At 36.4% G+C, this 25215-nt stretch overlaps 1 protein-coding gene across 3 annotated transcripts in view; it reads left to right on the forward strand.

Annotated features, from left to right (window-relative positions):
• Positions 1-9982: 9982 nt before the first annotated feature.
• The window catches only part of PPARG (peroxisome proliferator activated receptor gamma), a 57600-nt gene continuing 42367 nt past the window's right edge, over positions 9983-25215 (forward strand). The window contains exon 1 of one of the 3 annotated variants that reach the window (XM_074602860.1): positions 9983-10081. The gene's annotated coding sequence lies outside the window, so the exon portion shown is untranslated. Of the gene's footprint in view, positions 10136-25215 lie in introns of all 3 variants that reach the window. The other 2 variants (XM_074602863.1, XM_074602862.1) reach the window with 2 other exon arrangements.

Genomic DNA, 25215 nt, shown 5'->3' on the forward strand with positions numbered 1-25215 from the left:
CATGCACTGGACCAAATTCTGATCTCAGACACCCACACAATTCCTGTTGTAAGTCACATGTGTGCACATTTCTGACAGCAGGATATGCCCACTTGTGCTCTATCTTCATGCATCAGCAAGAGTGGTGTGGCTGCCTTTTTAATAGAAACAAAAGTGTACAGAAATGATTTTTAAAAGCTTGGGGGCGTAGGCAGACTGGTAATGTTCCTCCAACTGAAACCCAACAGTCAAAAGGCGGCTGCTAAGCAAACCAAAGATACTAAAACAGTTTTAGTCCTCTCACTTAAAAGGGATTTTAAAAGACTGGCTTGCATCCACAGCAACTCTCTACTTGTAATATGGGTTGAGGGACAGATTTCAATTTGACATTAGTTATGGGGAAGTTTTATAATTTATTTAAATGGTCAAAAAGGAGAGCTTCAGCATCAGCTCAATTATTATTATTTAAGCTTAAGAGTAATAGATAATCAGCGTATGGAAAAGCCGTACGGTGTAAAAGCATAAAGTATAAGTGTAGCTGGAAGTCAACATTACTCAAAATGTTGAGAAGAAATATCTATAAAATTGGTTTTAGATGTGTGAAGGAATACACAAATATGGTCATACAAATAACTTTATCAGATTGCCTGGAAACATGAATATAAACTGCTCCGATAAAAAAATTTAGAAGAGAGAAAGATAATACAATCAGAAAGAGGTTAATTTACCATTTGCTTTTGCTGTCATACCCTCAGATCTCATAGCAGGTTGGCTTATTTTCTTTTCCACATTCCTAGTTTTACCTGGCTACTAGAAATCATTATTTATTTTCCCAATTTAAGTGGTTTCAGAGTGTTAGAGAAGCAAATCTGAGAAATCAGAGAAGCATCTGGGAAATAAGATCTATTGCTGCCTGTTTCAAAAAATACTGCCAGTAATGGAAATGCATATATTTTTACAAGGACTGCTTCTCAAAAGTATAAACATTAATTTAAAGAAAGGTTTGAGAGCGTTTAAAAACCTGAGCTGGTAAACAGATCACAACACACAATTCAAAAAATGGGAACATCACATACAAAAAAAGCTGAGGTAAAAACCTGTACAAATGGAGCTGACGTTTCCAACCAAAAAAACCTCAAATAAATGAAAAAAGATACACTAATGAGTAAAGAACTCTAGACAAAAACAGACTGGAACTGTGTGATGAGTAAACAGGAAACTGGAGACAGAAAAGATAGAATGGAAGGAGTTTGCTGCCATATGTGAGAACAGTTACCCTAAATCACTTCTTTGTTCTGTGCTAAGATTAGCAGTTTTAATAACTTAATTTGGAGGAATAGGTGAAATTCTTAAAACCAGTAACATTTCTTTCCATTTTTAGTAATCTTCTGGACATACATCTAGAGACAAAAGTCATTTTGCTATCTTTTTTTCTACCAATAGTCACAATTAAAGTTAAAATGTTACAATACTCCTCTGCATCTAGCATTAAAATATGGAATATTAAATTTGAAATTTTGCTTTTCATGTCTTGGGCATTTGTTGTTATGCTTTCAGTCCATATACACTAATGTAATTTAGATGAGAAGTTGTTCTATCCTGCCTACAAAAATGTCCTTGAAGAACAAAGCTGTCCAAGTCACAGTTTACAAGGCAAGTCAAACAAACCATTTTTTCCCAAAAAGTTTTTAGTTCAACTTCCATATTCTCCCAGGAGTAATCCATCTATTTCTAGGAGTGAAATTATCAGAGCTATTCCCCAGTGAGCTGAAACTTTTGTGGTCTATCTGGAAGAAGCAGCTGTAAAAATTTTTCACTCACATTTAAAATGATGTTTTGCTCACCCTGTGTTCATTTGGAGCAGGTGTAAATGATTATTGAAAAAACAAATTAGGGAAAACCAGCTGTTACTGGAAACGTAACTTCAACTGTGAACCAGTTTGTACTGTTATACTCTAAGGAGAGGCGCTATGATAAGAAAATCCTGCTTTCTCATACACTTTATTATCTGTATGTTATTATACGTTATCCTTAAAAAATTTAGTGTTTCAGTGATTTATGATATAAGTTGAATTACCTATAATGCCTATTTAGAGCAAAAAAATAGCAAAGGGTCTAACTCCACACAACACAAATTATTTTTTCTATGTGGGTACTTTGTAACTAAGCATATTTGCTCTGGAATAAACAAAATATGAAATAAATTTCAATTATAATTTCCCAATTTAATCCGATTTCCTGCCCTACCATTCTACTCCTAATTTTTGTACTTCTGGAACCTAGTACTACTTAAGGTTCAACTGCTGGACTGAAGAACTGCACACAGTACAATGAAAGGTCCACAGAGACAAATAAACACACAAAGAGGTGACCTGGCCCAAATGTCAGAAATTTTCAAATGCAAGTAGGGGAGCGCAGATTAAATTTACTTTAGTTCACTGAAACAACAGTGGGTTGCCAGGTTCTAGTCCACAGTGTACTAAACTGCTACATGTTATTATTTGTTAGTATATATAAAACTCAAATACCAGAAATCAACACTACATCCTCTATATATTCCCAAGATTGCATTTTTTTGCTAACACAACAATACACAGGGTAAGAAAATACTAATAATTAAGTTCACAGAGTAAAATCTTATGTGGAAAAATGAGTTTGATGGCATCTGATACGTGTCACAGTGAAGGGACGCTTCTATAGTAACTTATACTGATGCAAATACAAGTAAGTATACCCTAGTATGCAAATGTGCTATTAATAAAACATTACCTTATGTTACATACGTATGATAGACTCTTTGAAGAGCATACTCTTTCAGTTCTGCTCTGCTAATACCAAGGACTCAAAGCCACACACAGGAATCACAAGTGCTATTACAATACAAATAATAAAGATTTCATTCTGAAAAACAATTCATAAAAAATCTTAGTTGCATATCAACTAGTTACAATTTGAGTGAATAAAAAGGTCTCAGCACTGTGGAAATATTTTTAATCAGTATTTGAAGCATAGTAAAACCATCAACAAACAACACCCCCTGGAAGTGCCTTTATTTAATCAATTACGTTTTATGACAAAGAATTTCTTAGCAGTGAGTATTTATATCCTAAATTAGAAATACAAGGTTTCTGGCTGCTTTGTGTTTTGTTCCTGACCCAGTGTTATTTTTCCTCCATTTCTGATCCAACCAGCTATTTAAATTCACCAGGATGTTTGCACATGTTTCCTAATTCACTTTATATGTTAGCTAGTACATTCTTTTTTATTATTAATTTTTTTTGGCATTCAACATGTCATAGTAAAAAGCAAAGTCTATACTGTAAATGTTGAGTCATCAGTGCTCAGTAGAAGTCCTGTTACCATTCTATAGAACGGCAAAGGATCTTCACAGAAGATATCACACATCCTGCCATAAGAGGCTACAATATGACAAAAATGAGAGAGCACTTCTGTATTGATAATGAAGGGCTTCAAGCACACAGTGGGCAGAAGTCCTAACCTACTTGAAAAATATTTAACTGAACAATAATGGAGCAATGCCAAATACTAAAAGTTACCAAAGATAATTTTAATTGTTGTAGATATAATAGTGTTCAATGACAGCTGTTTTGGAACAAAAAGGTTATTTCCTGCAAATTATTGTAATATTTTTCTCCCAAAATAGCCCCTGATTCACTGCTAAAGTTACCTGGCATCCTCTAATGGTTAGCACAGACTAAAAACCAGTTATTAGCTTTATTTTTTAAGAGTCTTAAGATCTTAAATGAAAATAATGGTTTATTTAAAAGACTAACAAGAATCAGTTCACAAGAACAGCTGACAAACCAGTGGAACTATTTGCATGAATGAAACATGATGACTTCAATATAATCACTATATCAAGCTGTATTGCCTGACGATATTTTATTTTTTTGTACCTCTGCAAAACAAAACTCAACGATCAGTAAGGATTAAAGTTGCTGCTTCTCTGCCCAGCAAAATTCCACATATGTCAGCAGCACATTTTTATGATGAAGATTTAATCACAGAGTAAGCAGATACTGTTTACGCAGTAGAAGCTGTCATCTGAGGCCTTTGAGTTTAGCATCTGTGTACATTTACACGAAAGGACCTTTGAAAAATATTATGCCCTAATACTTCAAATATTTATGTACTTTTTCACTATGCTGCTGTCAGTAGTCTCACACTACTGCCCGTGAATCCATGCGTAGAAGTTAGAAGTCAGAGTTTTGTGTGTATTTTGTTGGTGTGTACCTCAGTGGTCACAACTTCGGTGGAAAAAGAAGCCTCTGCAATGCCATTTGTGAGATGTAAGAAAAGGATGCTTCATTTTATTGTGATGCCACTCCTCCTGGTGCTTATTTCAGAAATAATATTACTAAAATGACGTAATTTTAGGATATTTAACTTGATTACAAACACAAACAAGAAACTGGTTTCTTCAGCTTATTGAAAGCCATGCAACCCATTTGCTGTAAAGACTAATGGAGGTATTTCAGTTAACATAACTAAATCTATAGGATAGTCTGAATGCCATCTAATTTTCTTTCAGTTTTTACTATTTATTTCTGTCCCAAAGAATTACGAAAGGTTTAGAATGTTTGTAAGTATCTAAGTGCATAAACCCAATTCACCAGACATTTGAAAGACATGCCAATCTCCTTGGTTTAAAACCCTGCAGAGTTTCCCTCAGCAATGGAAATAAAAGTTGTAGTAACATGAAGGGGAGATCCATGCCCTGTGACTGAAATGCTGAGAAACTAATCCTTAAGGCTTGGCAGTATACCAGGAGATGCTCCTGATTCCGTGACTTTCACTGGGATTTTTAGTAGCTGCAGCGTATACTGGTTTTCTACAGAATCATCATTTAGTTGACTGACAGTATTTCCTACATCTATCTGGAGCACCCGGGAGAATAGGGTAAAATATGTAAAAAGCAGGGATTTTAAAAATAGTATTTCAAATTAATTCCATCACAACAATGTATAAAAACTATAAAACAGGACAAAGGTTATAGGAAATGGAAGTACCAAGAGATCTTCACACAATCCTCCAAAAGAAACAATGGGAGGGGAGGAATTAATTCTTTTCTAACAATTATGAGGGAGTAAATACCGCAAAAATACCGTTCTCACAGTCTTACAAAGAAAAATCAGTTCTCTGAATGAGCAAATGTTTAACTGGAACCTGGAAGCAAAGTTCTCTAGATGCTTTAATTTAAAATTTGCACTTTGAGTTTTTCGTCTTCTTTACTGGAATCAATGAATTGCCATGTGAGAAAGACAGCAAATTACATGAAAGGAATTACATTAGGAATATTGGTTTTGACCTGCTGATACAGTTATACACAAAGTCCTTTTACAAGCATAAAATAACTGTATGAACACTAATGGCTTCAGTTTCACAGTGCTGTGGCAACCTAAGTATTATTTCCATGTTATACATGAGTAAAATGAGGCACAGCTAAGTGACTTAGTGACCCACAGGAAATCAGTGACACAACCAGGAATAGAACTTAGACCTCTCAGCAGCTAGTCCCATGCTTTAACCACAAGACTAGCCACCTCCTTCTCATCTTATATTAGCACAACTCTAAGTCTTGGTTGCATCAGCTACTAATTTAAGATGTCTAAGCATGCACAATTGTAGAAATCTGAATTTCTGAAGTTGAGTAAGTTACATTCATAAATGTGTCTTAACCACCCAAGAAATTAGGATAAACTGTTTTTAAATGAGACTCAAAATGGCCATTGCTTTGAAATGATTCCTTCAGAAATAAATTTCCGATGGATTAACAAATCTGATGGATAGCAGTATATGCTTGAGATCTTTATTCCTATTCTTTTGCCTGCTATGTGTGTGTGATCTGCAATTTGGACCAATTTGATCAGAATGGGACTAGAACACAAAGATAATATCCAGAACCAGACAATCCTACAGAGAAAGTTATTCTCTTCAAGAGAGAATGAAACCAGAGAAGTCAGGAGTTGGGGAAGTCACCAAAGATCATGAAAAATACATTCTGATTGATTAGAGGTAGGCAGCCTGGTGTGATCTGGGCTTTACTGAATTTAAAGCAGGCATGATTTGGATTTTGTTCTCTTTTTACCTAAGCCTCAAAGTTCAGGAAAAGGAGGATCATTTTTAGTTTAAAGGGTTCTTGTTTTGACCCGCTCTACAATTATCTGTGAAAAATCTGCATTATGCCTAGTCCTATCACTTTGCTGGATCCAAGGCACAGCATGTTAAATACAGTATAACAATAGCGGAGTGCAATCTCCGAACAGTCTGGAATCATACCAAGGGATAGTCCTCTACCATCACTTAAAGAAATGTGTTTTATACCAGGGGTTTTGCCATATATCTGTATAAAACGCCACTGATAGCAGTTGAAAATTCTGATTTCCTTCAAGTAAAAGTGTGTATATACAGAGTGTGAAAAATGAAGACAGGAGTGCGGTGGAATATTATGAAATACTTTTTACAAACATATCTTCCCAAACTTCAAAAACTGAATACGATATGCTAAGACAAAGTTCTTGTCATCAATAAAAGAACCCCAGATATATAAATTAGAAAATTACATAACCCAAGAGAAAGTACATGGGGTAACTTAAAAAAAGGCAGCAATACAATAGTTTTTTAGCTTATTTAAACTCCATTACTTTACATCAGTGTAATTTCCACAATCAGAACTTGTTCCTCTGACTGCTAGATTTATAGTCACACTGCTAGTGTATGAGATTGCCCTCTAGATGTTAAAAGTTTGGCTAGATAATTTTTCGTTCTATCCAGAATACTGAGATGGGAGACACTGTGTGATTTGTGATTTTAAACTTCTGTAATGCACCTAGAGACCTAAAGCATAGACACAATGGAAACATCAAAATAATTAAGTAAAAGTTGGAACTAGTATATTTGCAGAGAGAGGAAGAGGTATAAATCTTTCACCTCTATATCCTTGTAAGATTTCTACCCTTTTCAAGTCAATTGTAAAAATCAGTTTCATAGACTCTCCCTCTTTAATATATTCATTGTTCTAACCTCGGATCAAACCATAAAACCCTACCTTGCATACCATAGAACCTGATGCACAAAACATTGTTCATTAAGATATGTTCATATGATCCAGTCTGCTTCAAATTTTCTTAATACTTAAAATTAATAATATACACTCAATAAGTGTAAGCAGAAATAAGATTTTTTTTTCAGATGCATCAAACTCTTCGAAAAGACTTACCATGCAAAACTGAATGATAAAAATAATATAAAAAGCAATTCTTTTACATGAAAAGAAGTAATGAATGCTTTTATATCTAATAAGAAAAACAAAGTATAATTGATCTTTTGTGAAGACAAGTTATCATCTAATTTTAAAACTAGAACTGATGCGAGAGGCCTTTTTCTGTTTCTCTTAGAACTTAGGGAAGAATTGCCCATGATTCAGGAAGGCCCGAGCCTGGCATTTCATTCTTATTTCATAACGCTTAAAGGCCCCAGCCAAACCTAGGAATTCTCTCAGATAATCAGGGAAGAAAGTCTGCATAGGCGAAAACCGTCCAGTCAAATAATGCAAACAAAAGCTGTATGAGAAATGGATAATGTCTTTATTCTGACCATTTCATTACTGCATAAAGAAACTCTAGAATCAATTATACCTATTTGTAGCCTATTTTATTTTGTTACCAATATGGAAATGATTAGCTTTCTATGTTCCATGTGTGAAAAAACTCACTTTTTGTTGATAAAGAAAACCAGATTAATCCAAATTATAAATAAGGTATATCTTTAACTACCAAAGAAAATTTATGGGTTCTTCATCTCTTGATTCTTCGTATTAAGATTAGCTGTCTTTCTAAAAGAAACATTTAATGAGGTACCAAATGCTAACTGAAAATCTACGTTAAGCAGGAAATCAGACTAAGTAATTTTTTTCTTTCCTGTCTCAACCTGTTAAAATGTATATTTACAAAACCTAAGTAATTTGTAGATAAGTCAATATTACTGTTTCTGCTTTGTATTTTATGAGTTCTGTTCAAAGGATGAACTTGCTGAAAGAATATAATGCTTACAACAGAAATAAAATGATATGGTATTTGTAATACTTCTCTGAAAGCTCTGTTTGGCTGCTTTCTCTGGACTGAGTTAGATATGCCCATTTCATCCATGCAATTTAATTAAAATCTAAACTATGCTTTGTATTTCTGCTTTACTTATGAACTTACTAAAAGTCTAGGCTCAAAGTATGAGTTTATAGTCACAATCAGATGCTCACTAATACCTACCAATTTTTGGAACACTCCCAGTTTCATGGAGTTTTTAAATATTTGCATGTTAAAGGCTAGATTTTTGGGAGGGCTCCTCTATTATTTGGACTCTTAAACTAAATGGGTATATCCTCCAGCAGTTTGCACAGAGAACAGCATTGTTTCTCTTCTCAGCAGAGCTAAATCTGAACTCTGTGGAGGTGTCCAGTTAAGATCCTTCTTCTTCTTTTAAGTATTTAATCCTCTGTTTTTGTTAGATTATTTTACCCACATTTGCCTGTTTATTCATCCATGGCATCCTGAGCTAATTCTGAGGTTTTGTCTTACTACTTTCAGTACCTGTCTGCTAATTCTGAGTCAGGGTATTACTGAAAAGGTATTACTGCACTATCCTTAAAAAAAAAAGCCAGAAGAAGAAGAAAACAAACAAAAAACCCCCAAACTTACAAACAAAAAATTTCCACATTTCCGGGGCTAAAAAATTCAGATGGGGGGAAAAGCGTGAATTGAAAACAATTCCCTGATATGTCAAGGCAGAAGTAACACTTACTTCAAGCCTATACAAATAGATAATCCTTATAAAAATTAACACAAGGCTTCAAGCCTCTACAGACAGAAAGATTGCTCTCAAGAACAAAAAGCTGTAGGCAATGTTAGTATCTATAAGTAGACCAGGTATTTTGACGTATTCAACTCTAATCTATAAATTGCCTTCAGTATACAAATAATAACGCAAACGTAGGCTCAATTTCAAAATGCGTGATGACTAAGAACCATAATGAGGCAAATTTAGGATCCTCTGAATCTTCTAATGATGTCCAAGAGATCAAGAGTTTTTAAAGATAAACTGTTGTATCCTGGGGCATCTTGACTTACAAGATGACTCTCTAAAGCCTGTTGATCTTATGACTTTTTTTTTTTTCCACATCTAACTTCTTTTTAAAAGAATCAGAGGGTGAAAGAGAAGGAGGTGACATGCTTGTTTGAACTTGCTCTCTCTTGAGACTTACCGAACATAGCCTATACCATTTCCCTCTGCATTCCTGGGAGTCGGGGGGGGGGGGGGCGGGGGAGAAGGCGGGAGATAATCTGTATCAAAAAAAAAAAAAAAAAAAAAAGTGAGGGAAAAAGAGTTTCATTTACCTCAGTTACTGCTAACAATCTTTTCAGAAAAGCCTTTACTCCTTTTACTCCTGTCACAGAGGATACAAACTGACGTGAGGTGACCAAGCCAGAGAGGAGTTAGCTGGAGAATGGGAATGCAAAAGAGAAAGCAGTTAGCAGCCGGGAAAGAAAAAAAAAAAAAAAAAAGAAAAAAAAAAAAAAGAATTTTCAGTTACAGGCGATTACAGGGAGCAGAGATCAAATTCCAGATGCACCGCGGGGCCCGCGGTCTGCCCTCAGGTACCCGCTGGTGATTTCGCTCCGCGGGCGCGGACCCGGAGGGAACCGGCTTGGGTGGACGGACAGGGTCTAAAGGGGAAAGGAAGGAGAGGCAGCGCCTCCTCCTCTTCTTCCTCACTGACCCGTTCCCTCTCCGCGTCCAACTCTTCCCTCGCCACCGGCCCCGGTACCTCAGCGCCGGGTCCCGCCTCTCCCCCCCACTCAAAGCCCGCCAACGGCTGCGGCGCGAGCCCCGCGGCGCGCGGCGCCCCGACCCCCCGCTCCCTCCGTCGTCCGGCTCGCCCCCCTCAGCGCCGGGCCGTGTGGGCCGGCGGGGAGGCGGTGCCCGGGCCGGGGGGAGGCGGTGCCTGGCGGGTAGGACGGGCCGAGCCGGGGGAGTTTATCCCACTAGAAGGGAACAGTTTCTCCCGCTGAGACCTGACAGCGGCCAGGTCAGTGCGGGCTGCGGCGGCGCGGGGGGGGCGGGAAGGACACCTTCGCCTGAGGTGAGGGGGGGCGGCGGTGGTGGTGTGTGGAGAGCTGCGGGCTGAGGGAGGCGCGGGTCTATGTGGGGGGTGTTGAGGGGCGCTTCTGTCGGAAGAGCTCGGGGCTGAGGGGAAGGCTGGGCGGTCAGGGAGGGCTGAGCTCCGGGGAGGTGCCGGGGATGCTCGGCTGGGAAAAGGAAGGTGATTGTGCGGGGGCTTGTCCTGGAGCGGAGGGGAGAAGCTCCACCGGGCGGCTTGGTCGTCGGCAGACCTCCTCCCCTCAGGGGGCCATGCCTCGGTAGCGGGCGGCTTGTCCCGGCAGACCTCCTCCCCTCAAGGGCCATGCCCCGGATCGGGGCATGGCCCTTGAGGGGAGGAGGTCTGCCGGGACAAGCCGCCGGTGGCCGTGTGGGCGAGGACCCCCTTCGGTGAGAGCCGGGCAAGCGGCGGGCAGTGCCCGGGAGCCCGCTGGCAGGAGCGTGGGCGCTGTGTCCATGGTGCTGTTATGTACTGCGGGGGCAGGGTGAGCCGCGGCCCTTCGAGAGGAGGATGCTGAGGAGAGAAGGTGCCTACAGGGGTGGTCTGCTCCCCTACGGGAGGTGGAGGCGATGGGGATGGATATGTCCAGGGGTCGACCTTCCCCTCGGTTAGGAGAAAGGAGCGCAGAGGGAAGTGTTGGTGCTCACCTGGCTAATTCCCTTAATGAATGAACAGACTTCTTTTTTTTTTTTTTTTTTTTCTTACGAATTTCTCAACCGCAGAAAGTCGGGGAGCCCTTCTGAGCCTGCAACAACTAAGATGCTATGTTGAAATGTATTATGTCTTGATGGCATGCCTCAGGTTTGCAGGCGTGTTTTGTAATCTTCCTGGTGTCATTTCTCTCCAGAGTAGTCTACAACTGGAGAGTGCAAGTTCCTGTGGTGTTGTAACTTTGTGGCACTGTGTACACACGACAACACAATGCTGACTTAACAGTGATGTATTTATTAATATCAGTGACGTAAGGCTAGTATTTGTTCTGATGAAAAGCTCAGGACACTATCAATTTCTCCATGTACTGTGGGCTCTAGGTTCCTTTAAATTAGTAGGATCAATTACAATTACCCGTGAAATAACTAGGGTTGTGGACTAGCCTTGTATTTGTGACTTGCTGCCCCATTTCTGGACAAGATTTGTTGTGGAACACGATTGTAATGTTCCATTTAAAAATCAGTATTCAAAACAACAAAAATATTTTTCTGGTACCAATTAGTCTGTAATTTAATCAGTAATTTACCTTTTAAAAGGTTACTACGAATTGTTACTAGTTAACTAAAAATTCCCAGTGTACACCAAGTAACTATGACATATAATACTCAGTGCTCTCCTTTGAAAAGAAGTTTCATATGTTTTGCTCCCATTAATATCAGAATTTGTTGCATGAAGTCGCATGTTTGACATCATTATTCTCTTCGTCTGTCACAAAAAAAATTGCTGCAAAAATTACTTAGAGATTTAATTACAAGATTATAAGAAATCACTCTTAGCAGTGTGTTAAGGCATGTGGTACAATATAAGCATGGACTTGTCAAGGGGAGAAAATTGAAAAAATAGTTGGCATGGACTTTGAATGATAACCAATCAGAAATATAATTTAAAGGTATTTTTACACAGGCAGCTTTTGAATTTGAATATTCTTAGGCATCAATTTTGTAAAATATCTCATTAACAGTTAGTGGTACAGAGATTATATATATCGGTAAACAGCCTTTCTTGTATGTATTTCTTAGAAATACCTCAATGTCAAATTCCTGGATAATACAATTTATTAAATATCAGCATTCAATGAAACTTCCATTACAATATAGAACATACAATTCTTTATCTTCTGTTTCATTCTATTCCATAGAATAAATTATCATAAAAAATGAAGGTGGCAAAATATCAGAATTTAATTGAAGAATATTGAAGCTGTGCCTTTTAACCTTCCTTGTGATACTGATAAAAATACCCACTATCAACATTGCTTCTAAATCTGACTCTTCTGTGAATTTTTTTAAATAACCATAAGTCCATTTCGAAGTCAATAAAATAAATTTAGGCCCAGCTTCAATTATTGTCAGTATAATTTTCTACTTATAGCAATGGCTAATAAAATGAATTTTTCAAAAAGTTATATTGTATAAACAAGGAAAAGTTTAAAAGTAGAACAAAAACTCTGACTTGCACAAAGCTGGACTGACTAATAATGAAAAGTATACTTAAATATTTTTTTCACCTTGATTGCTGAGGCCCTCTTTTGTTGTTTGTTTGGGTTTTGTTTTTTTTTTTTAACATATAATCTCTTCAGAATGGTGTTGAATATATTTACTAGCCATTTTTTGTAGCCTAATTGCGAATCACTAGTTGTGCATATTTGATATTCAGAATTTTAGTTTCTTTTACTAGCTTTTGTCACAAGGATTATTCCTGTATTCTCCTCTGGTATGTAGGAAAACAGTTTCCAGTGCGGTTGCTCAAGAGAAATTAAAATACAATTATAAATTCTCCATGCTAGGTTCTTTTGAAGTCATGGATACAACACTTACCATTAGTTATTGCTACTAGTTTCATTTTTTAATCACTGGTAGATTTACTGAATTTAGCATGATATTAGATGATGAGTGCTAATTATCCCATGCTGTATTTCCATAGTGATGTATATTGTTTTAACAGCAGGGATCTGTTTTTCAGGTACTTCATACCAAATGTTCTCTGTATGTCGGGTAACTTTTTTGCGAACTAATGTAAGAAAAAGTTAGAAATAATCCAAAGCAAGACAACATTGTTATACTCAAGTCCTACATACCCATGCCACAATCAGAAGTTGGGGGGGGGGTTCCATTAACAGGTCAGTTCTTAAGGATTTCATTTAACTGTTTCAGAATACTTGGAAAAAGTCTCCCCCTCACTCCCTTTTTTTTCCCCTGTGAAGGCCTTTCCAAGGCAGAATGAACAATGAGCGAGCCATAAGATTTGTCTTCAGATATTTAGATTCCCAGGAATATGAAATGTAAATTGACTCCTACATTAAATGATAAATCTCTACATTTCTTTTGTCTGTTTCTCCCCACCCCCCTGCTTTTTTTTAATGAAGGATAGTCTGTCTTTTTTCAGTTCTGCTTCTTTTCAGGTTCCAGTGACAAAGTATGTAGAAAATGTGGGTGCTAAGCAAATTGGCACCCTAGTGCTAGCACCTGTGATGAGCGGGGCTTGGGATACTTTCAGATCTTGCAGGTATAAGGAGATACGAAGGAGAAAATATATGTGTCAACCATAGGAAAGACTACGTTTCTACGTCAGCGTCAGGTCTTCTACTGCAATGTGGACTTCTCTTTTGCCTGTTGCTACAAAGATGTCAACTCTTCTCACACCACAAGGCACATACACAACTAAATCTTTTGTAGACTTTTATTCTTTTAGTTTGGGGGAGGAAGCAGCAAGGCCAAGTATGCAGTCTTCACATCTGAAAAATTTTGCAGAACTTAAGTCAATCTGATCAGGCTCACATTTGTCTCCCACTCCACCCACACCTTCCATTATATTATTTGGCCTGTTTGTCCTCTCTTAAACCACTTTATAGAATTGAACTGAACAGTTACATCATTCTCCAACTAAAATTCATGACACATGAAATATCTAGATATTTTTAATTACCTGTGTTGCAGTAGTACCCAGCAGCCTAGTCAAGACTGGGGCCATCTTGTTACTCGCTCAAATGAAAAGATTGTCCCTATCCTTAATACTGTATGATCTATGACATAAGAATGCAAATAGTTACAGACTTACAACAGAGAAACAATGTAGTAGTGAGATTGATGCAAAAATTTTAATTTAAAATACACTGTTTTGATTTATGCTTACAATAGTAATAGATTCTTACAAACTTACAATAGTAATAGATTCTTACAATGCTAGTAGATTCTAATTTGCATCATGACAAATACAAAAAAGTTAGGTGTATGTGTGATAACAAATTACAGCAAAAAAAACCCCTCAACTTCTAAGCAGCACCCTATCGTCTAAGTACAGCTTGTTTTAGTTTGCATTTTCACTAGATTTCAATGCAAATAGAAAAAATATCCTGCTTAGAAAGGGGAAGATAAGTAACTACCTCAAAAGTCGGGTTGTGAATTTCTGGAATCAACTAGCAGATGATGCTTTGTGGACTTGCATAAGCCACCCCCTTCCCTCATGACTAAGCAGATCACCTCCATGCCATGCAGTCTGCACATTCAGGACAAAGTCTATGAATTCAAGTCTATGAATCCCAAAGTCTACTCTGCTGGTTGATAATTAGCAATTTAAAAAACACAAAGCTTACGTAGCTTTGTGTATGTATGTTCAGGCAGAAGTATGCTTGATGAATGCTAAGATGAACATGTATGTGTGGTTATGTACATACTTGTAGGGTATATGTGTGTGTGTAGGTAATGTATTAACTCTATATTATAGAATGACTTCCTACTTATCTCAGTAATGTTGAAAGGCTACATATAACATCTGATAACACAGTATAATAAACATTGGATAACATCCCAACAGAGAGATATACGGAACGTTCCACAGTATCAAAAAAAGATGATGTTGGTTTATTGGAAGATGCATAGAGTCTAGGAAAAACATCCCAGCTTCGTTCAGGTCAGTGGTGGTTCTACTGTTTCAGTCTGGTCAGGTTTGCAATCTACGTGCAATGTTAGAAAGTTTGTCCTATGTACGGCTTGCTTCCATGCAATTACTGTTGAAGTCAGTCTGTGGTTTTAGCCTACTGAAAATATAGGGTCTGACTCTAAGTGAGTTGCTGTTTGCTCGCTGAGAGTAAATGCCTGAAATTAAATATCCATGAATATATATTATAGCAAAAGTCCTACATGTTTTTCTTTAAATTATTTAAGAACTGCCAGTGTAACAGGAGTAGTATATTTATCTGCCTTTTGTTCTGGAATTTATGTGATCAATTTCTTAATGTATTTTAACTCTAAATGAAATACTAACATTTTGATACAGACGTTGCAGTTGGTATTAGTTTATTCTAGACCTTCAAATTAGACATGAGTTCTAGTTTTGGTCTTATAACAGCTATTATGGGAGGAAAATATTATACTGTTTTACGGGTTATTGGAATTTCATGAGCTCCATGGGGACTCATGTCTTTCCTCTTTATCACAAATCTGACTGTGACATATTTTAGATTCCCTTTTGCCAGAATCCTATACTTTTTTATAGGAGACCTCCAGCTACAATTCTGTTGACTTACCTGTGTGTATGTATAAAATTCTAAATAAGTTATTTTCATACAAACACTTTTAGCTGTCATGGAATAGGCATATAGAATGAGTGAGAATGATGGAAGTTTTCTTATTGTGTCTTGTGTTTTTCCACTGAGTTTAAGCAAATTACTCTCCAGAGAATTTCATATTTGCACGAAGTAGCCCTACCCAGAATTATGATCTTGTCTTAAACTTTTTACACAATATGTGATTACACATTGTATTGCATAAAATAGGATTTTATGTTATAATATTGCATTATAAGTCCATAGTACTTGTGTGTTTGTTTAGATTTATTGAACAGAGATGTTGTGTAACTGCTGTAACTGCTCATGGTTATGTAGCAGCAATTTTGAAGTTTGAGAGGTTTTGAACTTAGGTTGCTATCTACATACAAATAGAATGATGTACGTTTTCAATTTTTATGCTAGGGGAATATTGTAATATTGTTGTGAAATAAGTTCTATGGTGGTTTCCATGGTGGTTTGAAACATATGTCAAACTACCAAAAGAGTCACTCTGTTACACCAAAAAAAGGAACTATGAAAAGAAAAATGTTAATTACAGGCTTTAACACTCACACCAAGATCTTCTAGTAGGGGTGGTCAGAAAAACAGGTTTTACTACCTAGACCTGGTGCTTTGTGGTGCTATCTAATATGGGGGCTTGTGGAAAAATGCGGCCACTTCTATTTACTGCCATTCGTAATGTACATATTTCCTCATGATAGGTTTAGGTACTGACTTTTTATGTCTACAGTAAATAAAACTGAAGAGTTTATCCTTTCATCTCGAATATGTTTTACTTGGAGTTCACTGTTCGCTACAGTGGTATTTCAGCTACAAAATTTTATGCTGAATCTGTTTTTAAGCATGTTATAATGTAGTATATTGCTAAATCGATTTTTAATCCTACTTAAGAAAGTAAAAAAAAAAAAAAAGTATAATTTTATTTTCAGTTACACCCAGAGAAATCTGTAGATAAGCAGGTACGGGAGGGCAAAAGGTTGCTATATTTACACAGAATTTTATCTGTATTCTCTAACCTTATTCAGGACCGTATTTAATGGAATCATGAGAAATTTTGAAGAGGCCACAGGCTAAGGTTCTCATTCCCTCCAGGACAAGGAAAAATTATGTTATCTTTTTGCTTTCTAGCTTGTAGTATGCCTGAAACAAAGTTCTTGCACTGACCTAGTGATGTAGCTATTCCTCAGATTCTGCTAAAGTTAACCACTGATAGTGGATGGATTTACTTTGTTGAGTCACTAAAGTTCTGTGAGGATTTTACTGTATTTCTTCTCTCTCATCGCCCCTGGATGCCATCATTTGCACTTAAACTGCATATCTGAGATGCCTTATTTGGCATGTTAGCATATTTGATTTTTAAAATTATTAGAAATATTAAGAAAAGCAGGCTAGTGTTTTATTTATTTTAAATATCCCATAGTGATTGTCAACATAAACAAAGTTTGACAAATGACTGCATATTGCAAGACACTCATATGAAGGTGTAGATTTTTTTAGTTTTGCTCAGAACATGATTACAGACTGTGGAAACAAAAGTTCTGCAGATATGCTTTCACTTTCAGAATTTCCAGCTGTTGCTGAAGATGGTTTGAGATGATAAACAAGATGAAACTTTAAGCTTTATTTAGAACAAAAGGATTTCGCATTAAATCAGTTCTCTGAATGAAATAAGCACCATTAAAAAGGCTTATTTTCCTGGATTATTTTTTTTACATTTACACTAGAGCTATTGCCAGAATTGCTACATTGGCCTGCAGTCAGTTATTTAGCAAAGATCTCGGCTGAGTTGTTACCATTAATTGCAGAATAAGTTTCAAAATTACTATTACAAAAGTTTATTATGACAGGTCCTGAATTTAAAATAGGAAATAAGCAAACATTGAAGAATCGCTTTGAAAGGTTCAGGTTTTTAACAATGGTTTTAAAGTATTTTTCATTATCAAGGCAATGCAAAATAATTTCCAAAAATCCTATGGAAGCTTAATTAGTAATTCCTAGCTTCTCGTTTGTTGGGTTTTTTGGTTTGTTTGTTTTTTTTTTTAAATTATTTGGATGTTTGCGCTTAAGAAACGCTATTGCAAGCAAATTCTACACTTCCTTCCCATGATTAGCTTGCCAATTGATCTTGATTCTGTTTTGCAGGCTTCTTGGAGTATTAGCTATGATGTGAGCTTGCCAATTGTCTTGAACTGGTTAATTGTTTTTGTGATGCAGAGAAGAACATTATGGGATGATGAATAAGAGACCCAAGAGGGTTCCTTACAGTTTCCTTTGGGCACTGCCCAAAGACTTGTTCTTTGGGTCTGCCTCATGTGATCAGGCTGGCTAACTTTACCCAGTTAAATCGGGTGCGGCGCATTTATTATGTTCATAACTTCTTGTTTAGTTTGGTGTTTTTTTACAGTAATCCACTATCCCAATACCTTGTATAAAATATACACTTGAAATCATCTCACTGGTTTAGGTTTTACTCGGGCTAGATAGGATAAAACATCAGATTATACAAGTTACTTTCAGACATAGGTAGTGACATTTGAGGAATTATTTTCTTAGAGCAGGATTACTAATTTATTAAGAAATAGTTATTACAGCACAGTTGGCGTAGGCAGGAATTCTTGATGGTGCTTGAAGAAGTACTGGAAAACCCTTCAGTATCAAGAACCTATTTTTCCTCCAACAAAGATATTTTCTTGTAGACATGTTGTCTTGAAAATTTTTGGCAATGAAAATCTTAATCCAAAAATAGAATATCAAAAATACATATTTTCCCACAAACATACCTTCATGTTTTAATTTATATTAAAAAAAACACCTAGCACACTAATGTCATAGTTCACAGTAACGGATCCCATTATGAAATGAGTTTGTGTCTAACGGTCTATAATTGTTTTCATTGTTCTGTGCATTGGAATATGGTATCTGTAAAATTTTTAATGAGTCACAGTTTTGTTAAGAAAGGCATTTTTTAATGCAAGAAAAGAGTTACATGCAGTACAGCGGCCCTCTGAGCTGTACATAATATGCTGTTTCATCCTTCATGATGTAATACTGAGGATGTGGAAGTCATGTGCATTTCTTGCCATTCTTTTTTGGGTCACCAGAGTGCCAATTTCGAGTAGGTGAGAGATCAAATGAAAACCCAGAAAACTGCTGTCTGTATACTTTATCAATTCTGTTTTTAAAAGATAAAAATATTACCATCAGCGTTCTTTTCCTTTACAAAAATATCCATAAAACAAAATTTGTGCAGAATAGGTGGAGTAATGTTAAGATAGGCTCTGGTTTTAAAATATTGTGAAATAGATAGAATATCTTTAATCTTAGTAGAGGCTAATGGTGTTCAGTATGATTAGACTAATTGCAGTGGTGGATTAAGGCAGGGATCAAAGGCAAATGTGGGACTTTGGAGGCCCAGCAGAGAAGAGATTTGGGAAGAAGTGAAAAAGCTGCCCATAATGAGTATCAGGAAAGGGAAATAATTAATTAATTAAAGGGAATTTTGAAGGAAGGCAGAGGGAAGATTGGCTAAGATTCTCTTGGTTTTCTTTATTTATTTAGCCCTTTTTATGTTTGCCGAAGAAGATATTAAAAAGCAGGGCAATTCTTTAAAAATACAGATGTTTGAATTTCTTTCTCAAAGTTTAAAGTTTATTGTTGGAACCTTCGTGATTTTGAATTCTTCTCTCTGGTCTCTTATGAGATTTTCAGCTTTTCTTGGTTTAAGATATGCTGACAATGCCATAACGTGGTCTTTCACTGTATTTTGGCATTCCTACTCATTGTTCTTTTTCTGCCCAAGTTTGTTCTGTTTTTTAAATCTAGCCTTATTTATTACTCCTTTGAGAACAGGAACTGTCTGATATGCTAACAACAAGTGACAGCTTTCCTGTCACTAAGGACAGGAGAACAGGCAGTGAATATTGCTGAAGTCTGAGGTAAGTTTAGAATAACAATAACTTGTACATACACTAAATTTGATATACTGTAGTGTGACTACATTCTCTGACGCAGGCTGTGCAACAGATTCCTGTCTCCTCCCCCGTCCACTAACAGGAAGGCGCAGCACAATGTTATACAGCATGTGGCAATTTTAAATTTCTGCTGAAGCTTGACCCTTAGACAGGAGGGTGACTCTTTTGTTGTCACTGGTGAAATAACTGTACCATGAATCTCCTTATAATGTCAGAATGAATGGATTTAAATTAAAAAAAAAAAAAAAAAAAAGTTGGCAGAGAGGAAAACAGTAAGAGACAGCAGGACCATCTCTCCCTTTCCTCCCCAAATCTGCATTTTGAAGGGTAGAATAAAGGGAGGAAAAGGTTTGGGGTGAATAAGGTGAGAAACCCAATGTAAGAGGCAGAGACAAAGTAGAGAGAAACTAATTTTCCTGGAGGAAAAGCAGAAAAAAGCAGGAGAAAGAAGAAATTGATGCAAGTATGGTTGCCACTTTCCTGACAATTACTCCAGGAAGGGCTAATGAATGCAGTAATTATACCTGGCAGTTACTCTGTGGGAGAAAGGAATTCTTTGGAGTTCAAAACGGTAAGAGTGCTCATTTAGTTATGAATATGGAAATCAAATAAAGACAACGTAGGCTAAATACTATATAGCACCGTTTTCTGATTCCAGTATGCCATATAAACTGTTGTGTAGTCCTCAAAGAAAGCATCTTCTGAATAAGAATTTCTGAAATGAAATTGGAGGTTAAAAAATGGAAAATCTACTGCAGATATGAGTGCATTGGGAATAGATACTGGGAGACCCCATAGGGCTTTCCTCCCTTAATCTTCTGTGAGCCATTACTCATAACAGCTTCCCTTATGCCCTTTGATGCTGTACAGTCCATCTGAAGAATGGTCAGTTTTCCTCTACAACCATAGGGCATGTGGATTATTTAGCTCATAGAAGCTGGGGGTGATTTTGAGTTGCCTATTGTATCCAGTGTATTGTTAGCTATTCTCAGAGCAGGAGATGAGATAAATAGTAAGCAAGCAGTTTCCAGTTTGCTATACTATTGCCATCTTTATATTGTGGACTTTTGAATCAGCAAAATACTTCCTCTGTTTTCATATAACACAAAGATAGATAGGTAGATGTCTCTGATTGATGTCAGTTACAGGAATTTGATAATTTTACTTGCTTTGTCTGAGTTTCAAGAATGTAACGTGTATCTTAGAGTTTTCCATCTCTGCAGTTTCTTTTTGCACAGATATAATATTTCACAGAAATGAAGTGTGAGTTTGGGAAAAACAGTTCAGTACATTTTAAGTTAGTGCTCAATTAAACAGTGTACAAAGGAAATGCAGGTTTATGAGAGTTCTAGAGTCTTATTCACATTTACACTGATGCTAACGCCTTCAGAGTTGCATGCTTCCCTTCGCTGAAAGCTAAGAATACCTACTACATGTATTGCCAGCTTGCAGGCAGAAAGTGGGACCACGTTTAGGAAAAAAAGCTGATACATAATTAAATAACTTGGTGAATTTGAGGAAAAACAAAACAAAAACCCAAAGCAATCATGTTCCCTAGTCTCAGAGAAATCTAATTGAACTCAAAGATCCATATTAGTAAATTAAAAAGTGCTGTAACTTGGGCACAGGCTCAGGAACTGGTTTGTTAAATGGTTAAATTCTTAGAATTGTCCCTGGTCCAGTTTTAGCTCAGCCAACTAACAGCCATTCACTTTCCAGAAATACTTTGGGAGTTAGCATGGACCATGGACCATTTGCACAGGCCATTGACATATTGCCACCAAGTTCTGATGCCTAAGAGAGTTTGATAATGTGAGTGGAAGAAATATGACCAGAGTGAAAGTCCTGGTATTCTTTAGTTTGTTAGTATAGCTGAAACTGAATGAGTTTTAATGCCTCTCAGATTTGTTAAATTTCCTTTTAAGTTTCTTCCTGCCTACAGACCAAGATGAGCTGTTTTTAATGTTCCATTTGTAGACTTTTAGCTATAAAAAAATTTGATAATTTATAACCTCCGCACCTTTGTAAGTTTGAAAGCTGGTGGCACTCAAGAAAGAAATTGAAGGTGTACAGATGGCATATTATGGAAAGAAAAATCTATGTAAGTCATTTTAGTCTATATTGTCTGTCCATTTGGCTGTCTTATAAATAAATAAAAGGACATATAACGTAAAGGCCAAAATCTTTTAAAATACTCCTAAAATTTTTTTTCTAACCTCTGGTGAAGGATCAAGTTGTTATCGGAGCTTGTTTTGCATGATGGCAAAATTCCCTATTTATACATCTTTCCTGAGCAGATGTTAGTAAAATAGTCATTACTCTGAAAAATATTTTGAAATTTTTACTGTCCTATTGTCTGCTCCAAGAACTATAGATAACTACCATTGTAACTCACCTTTATATAATACATTACAACTTGTTTGCTCTGAAAATTCCTTTTGGCTCAAGTGAAAGTACACAGTACAAACAAAGTTATGAAATGTGTACACAAGGTGTGAGAGTAGATGGTTATACTTGTGTATAACTTCATGGTTCTGATCCTTCAGGGTAGTCACTGCTATCTGACCTTTATGCTCACCATCTCATTGATCTGAAGGGGATTACAAATGAATATTAGGGCCAAATCAGACTGACTGATTTTCCCCAAATAGTGTCGACAAATAAGTCATGGATTTTTATTTTTTATTTTTTTATTAAATAGAAAGCACAGAATCTGTTTAGATGAACACGTATTTTAAGACTTGAAGATTTGAGAGCTAAAATATTCGACAACAGGGCCGCTATTTTGAGCCTCATTTCTGTTGTAAAATTTGATAAATATTTTGACTGTTGAAATCCTTTCAGCTGTGTCACTATCGATTCAATTAAAGGAGCAGAAAATACCATGTCTTGTTAAGACTTAACAAAGACACATCAAAAACCTACTCTAGGTAATTAAACAGATGAAGCATTCAAGAAGAAATATAGAGTAAGTTAACATTTTTTCAAGAGGATGAGGCACGAACTTACTAATAAACATACGACAAAGCACAATATAAGGTGGACACTTTAATATTTTAACTTCAAATAACTGATTGGCAATCTCAGAAACAGCATGCAGAGAAGGAAGTTCTGTTTACCTTTGCAAGAAGGACATTGTCTTGAATATGGGAAACTAGAGATGGGGAAAAGCACTGCATGAAAATTATTTATACAGGAAAAATACCCCAGGGCTCCTTAATCCTTTGCATTATTCTTAATTAAGGACTAATTTTTAAAGTACCTTTATATAAACAAACCATTGTCATTTTTAACCCATCCCAAACTGGATTAAGTGAGCACCTTGTTATATGCGGTGTACTCAGCCGCTCGACCACAGCTAAACTGGATCAGGAACAGTAATCCAGAAATGCAAAGTTCCATAAAATCACTTCCTGTTTTCCGAATCTTGAAGGCATATTTTTTCAAATTGCTCCACCTTGGAAAATCTTAGCTAAAACAGGAATTAAACCATAAAAAATGGATATCTGGTGTGTTTATATCAAATCAAAATTTTCAAACATAAATAATTTGTAATGAAGGTAGGAGTAGCACAGAAGGACAAATAAAGGAACTAATGTGTGTATTATCCTGGCTGTTAAAAATTACTATTCTGTCCTTATACAAATTGCTCTTTGAATGGTAGAAACAATTAAGTTAGTTTCCTATAGATATGTCTTTTAGGAATTTTTCATTAGGATTTTCTGATATTTATTACAGGGTGAGCTCAATCTGTTCCTCTTTCAGTGGTGACACTAGCAACAATTTAGGCATATTTTGTTAAAACTCCTCCACATCATTGTAGTTAGTTCTGGCTGAAACAAGACAATGTTTTCCAAAGCTCTTGGGGGTGAAGAGGAAGAGACCAACAAAGACATAAGCCCCATTTCTTTAGGATCACATTTATCAAATGAAAAATTAGCCTTTTAATTGTCATTGTTTGAATCAATCCGTTAAATATTGATGTTTTTATAATATGGTTCAAATTGCACTCGAGTCTCAATTTTAAAGTATTCTGCATACCTGTGGGATGTGCTGGCCAGCTTTAGGAGCCACTGAAATATGGAGCTTCTAAGAAAGACCTTTCAGAATGAGGCTATTTCTTAGTTAATATTACTACAAGGAACTAGAAGCACCAGAAATCCCACAGGCAAATATGTTCCCTTTTGGCAAATGAATCATGGCTTCCAGAGCAGAAGGCACAGAAAAGCATCTAAACGTTTTCAGTTTATTCTTAATTGCTTTGTCAGTCTTTTGAAATTTCCTTTCCTCTGTATTTGAACCACCACGTCTTATTCAAAATTGTTCCAAATTATAAATTCATATAGCCTGAAACTTTTTCAAGAGAATAAAAAAGCAGTTTGTGGCCTCCAGGAGAGTAAATTCCAGGGTTAATTTATAACTAAAGCAAATGTATGTATAAAAAGAAGAAAAGCTCCATAAGAAATATGCTAACAAATGACAAGAAAAAAGAGGCTTGATAAAAGATATCAGAACTTGTTTGGCATCAGTGATTTTATGACTGAGGAATTCAGTTATAGGTGTGTTAGGAGTACCAAATCACAATTCTTTAAATTACTAATGGGAGACAAAGCTCTTTATCATGGTCTAAATGTGAACATGCAATGTTCAGTCCTGCCCTCTGTAAATAAACTTTTAGTACTTAGAGTATGCATCTGCACTGAGAGTCTGTGTCACCAGAGTTGAAAAAGATACATGATTTCTGTTGAATCACTTTTCAAACATGACTGCTGATACACTCTTCTATTAGAAATGCTGGTAGCCAACAGATCTCCGCCTGCAAGTTTGTAATGTTCAGTCATTTTTTCCTTCTATATTAGCATTTTTCTAGAATCTCGGTAGATTGTCTGCAGAAAAGTTAGGTATATATAAGTGCGCTCTACAGTGATAGGCAGTAAATCACATCGGCTTGGATTTGTTTACTCCGTTGTTAGACACGTAAGTTTCATAGAGGTCTTTAACCGGTGATGTTGATAATGATTTTGTACTTACCCAAGAGAGACAGATTAGCCTCAGATCAATTGCAAATTAACTCCTGCAGTCTGCCTATGATCTAAGTTGGTTTTAAGGCTGTCTGCTGCTTACTTGTTGGAGTAGTAAACCCGTATCTCTTGTCAGTCATTGAAAGCGGAAGGGCTGTTTCTGGAAATGCAAATTTAACTAATAGGGACATCCCCCTGTTAACAGCTGTTGCAGGAAAATGTAAAGGACTGTATTTTGTTTTCATGGCCACATTACAGCAGACAATATGCATCACTGCTACGAAAAGAACTGCAGACCAATGAAACTGGTAAAGTTGGCTGAAGATGTTTTAGGAATCATTTGAATATTTGTATTGTTTTGTTGGACACGTCATTGCTATGACATCCAAATATGATCATGATGAATTTATATTATACTGCGTTACTTTATATTATAATGTGGCATCATTATAAGAACATTATGTGCACAATGCCTACTCAAAGTACTAAGTCATCAGACTACTTATATGAAAAGATTAAAAAAAACAGTATTTTATTTTATTTCATTATGAGTTTCTTTTCTTCTTTTGGTATGTTTGCATAGCAGAGGCTTAATGCGTAAAACTTTTACCCTGAATATCCGAAAAGCGAAATATTTAATTCTTTCTAGCCATCTCTTTATTGACCCACTGATTTTACTTTCAGTGAGAAAATTGTTCTCTCCTGAATAAAAACTTCTTAAATGTTGTTAGTTTTGGCAGTCTTGACCATTTGAAAATTTTCAAATATATGCAGCATCATTCAGCTTCTAAT

Source organism: Larus michahellis, chromosome 10 (assembly GCF_964199755.1).
Source record: "Larus michahellis chromosome 10, bLarMic1.1, whole genome shotgun sequence".
NCBI lineage: Eukaryota > Metazoa > Chordata > Aves > Charadriiformes > Laridae > Larus > Larus michahellis.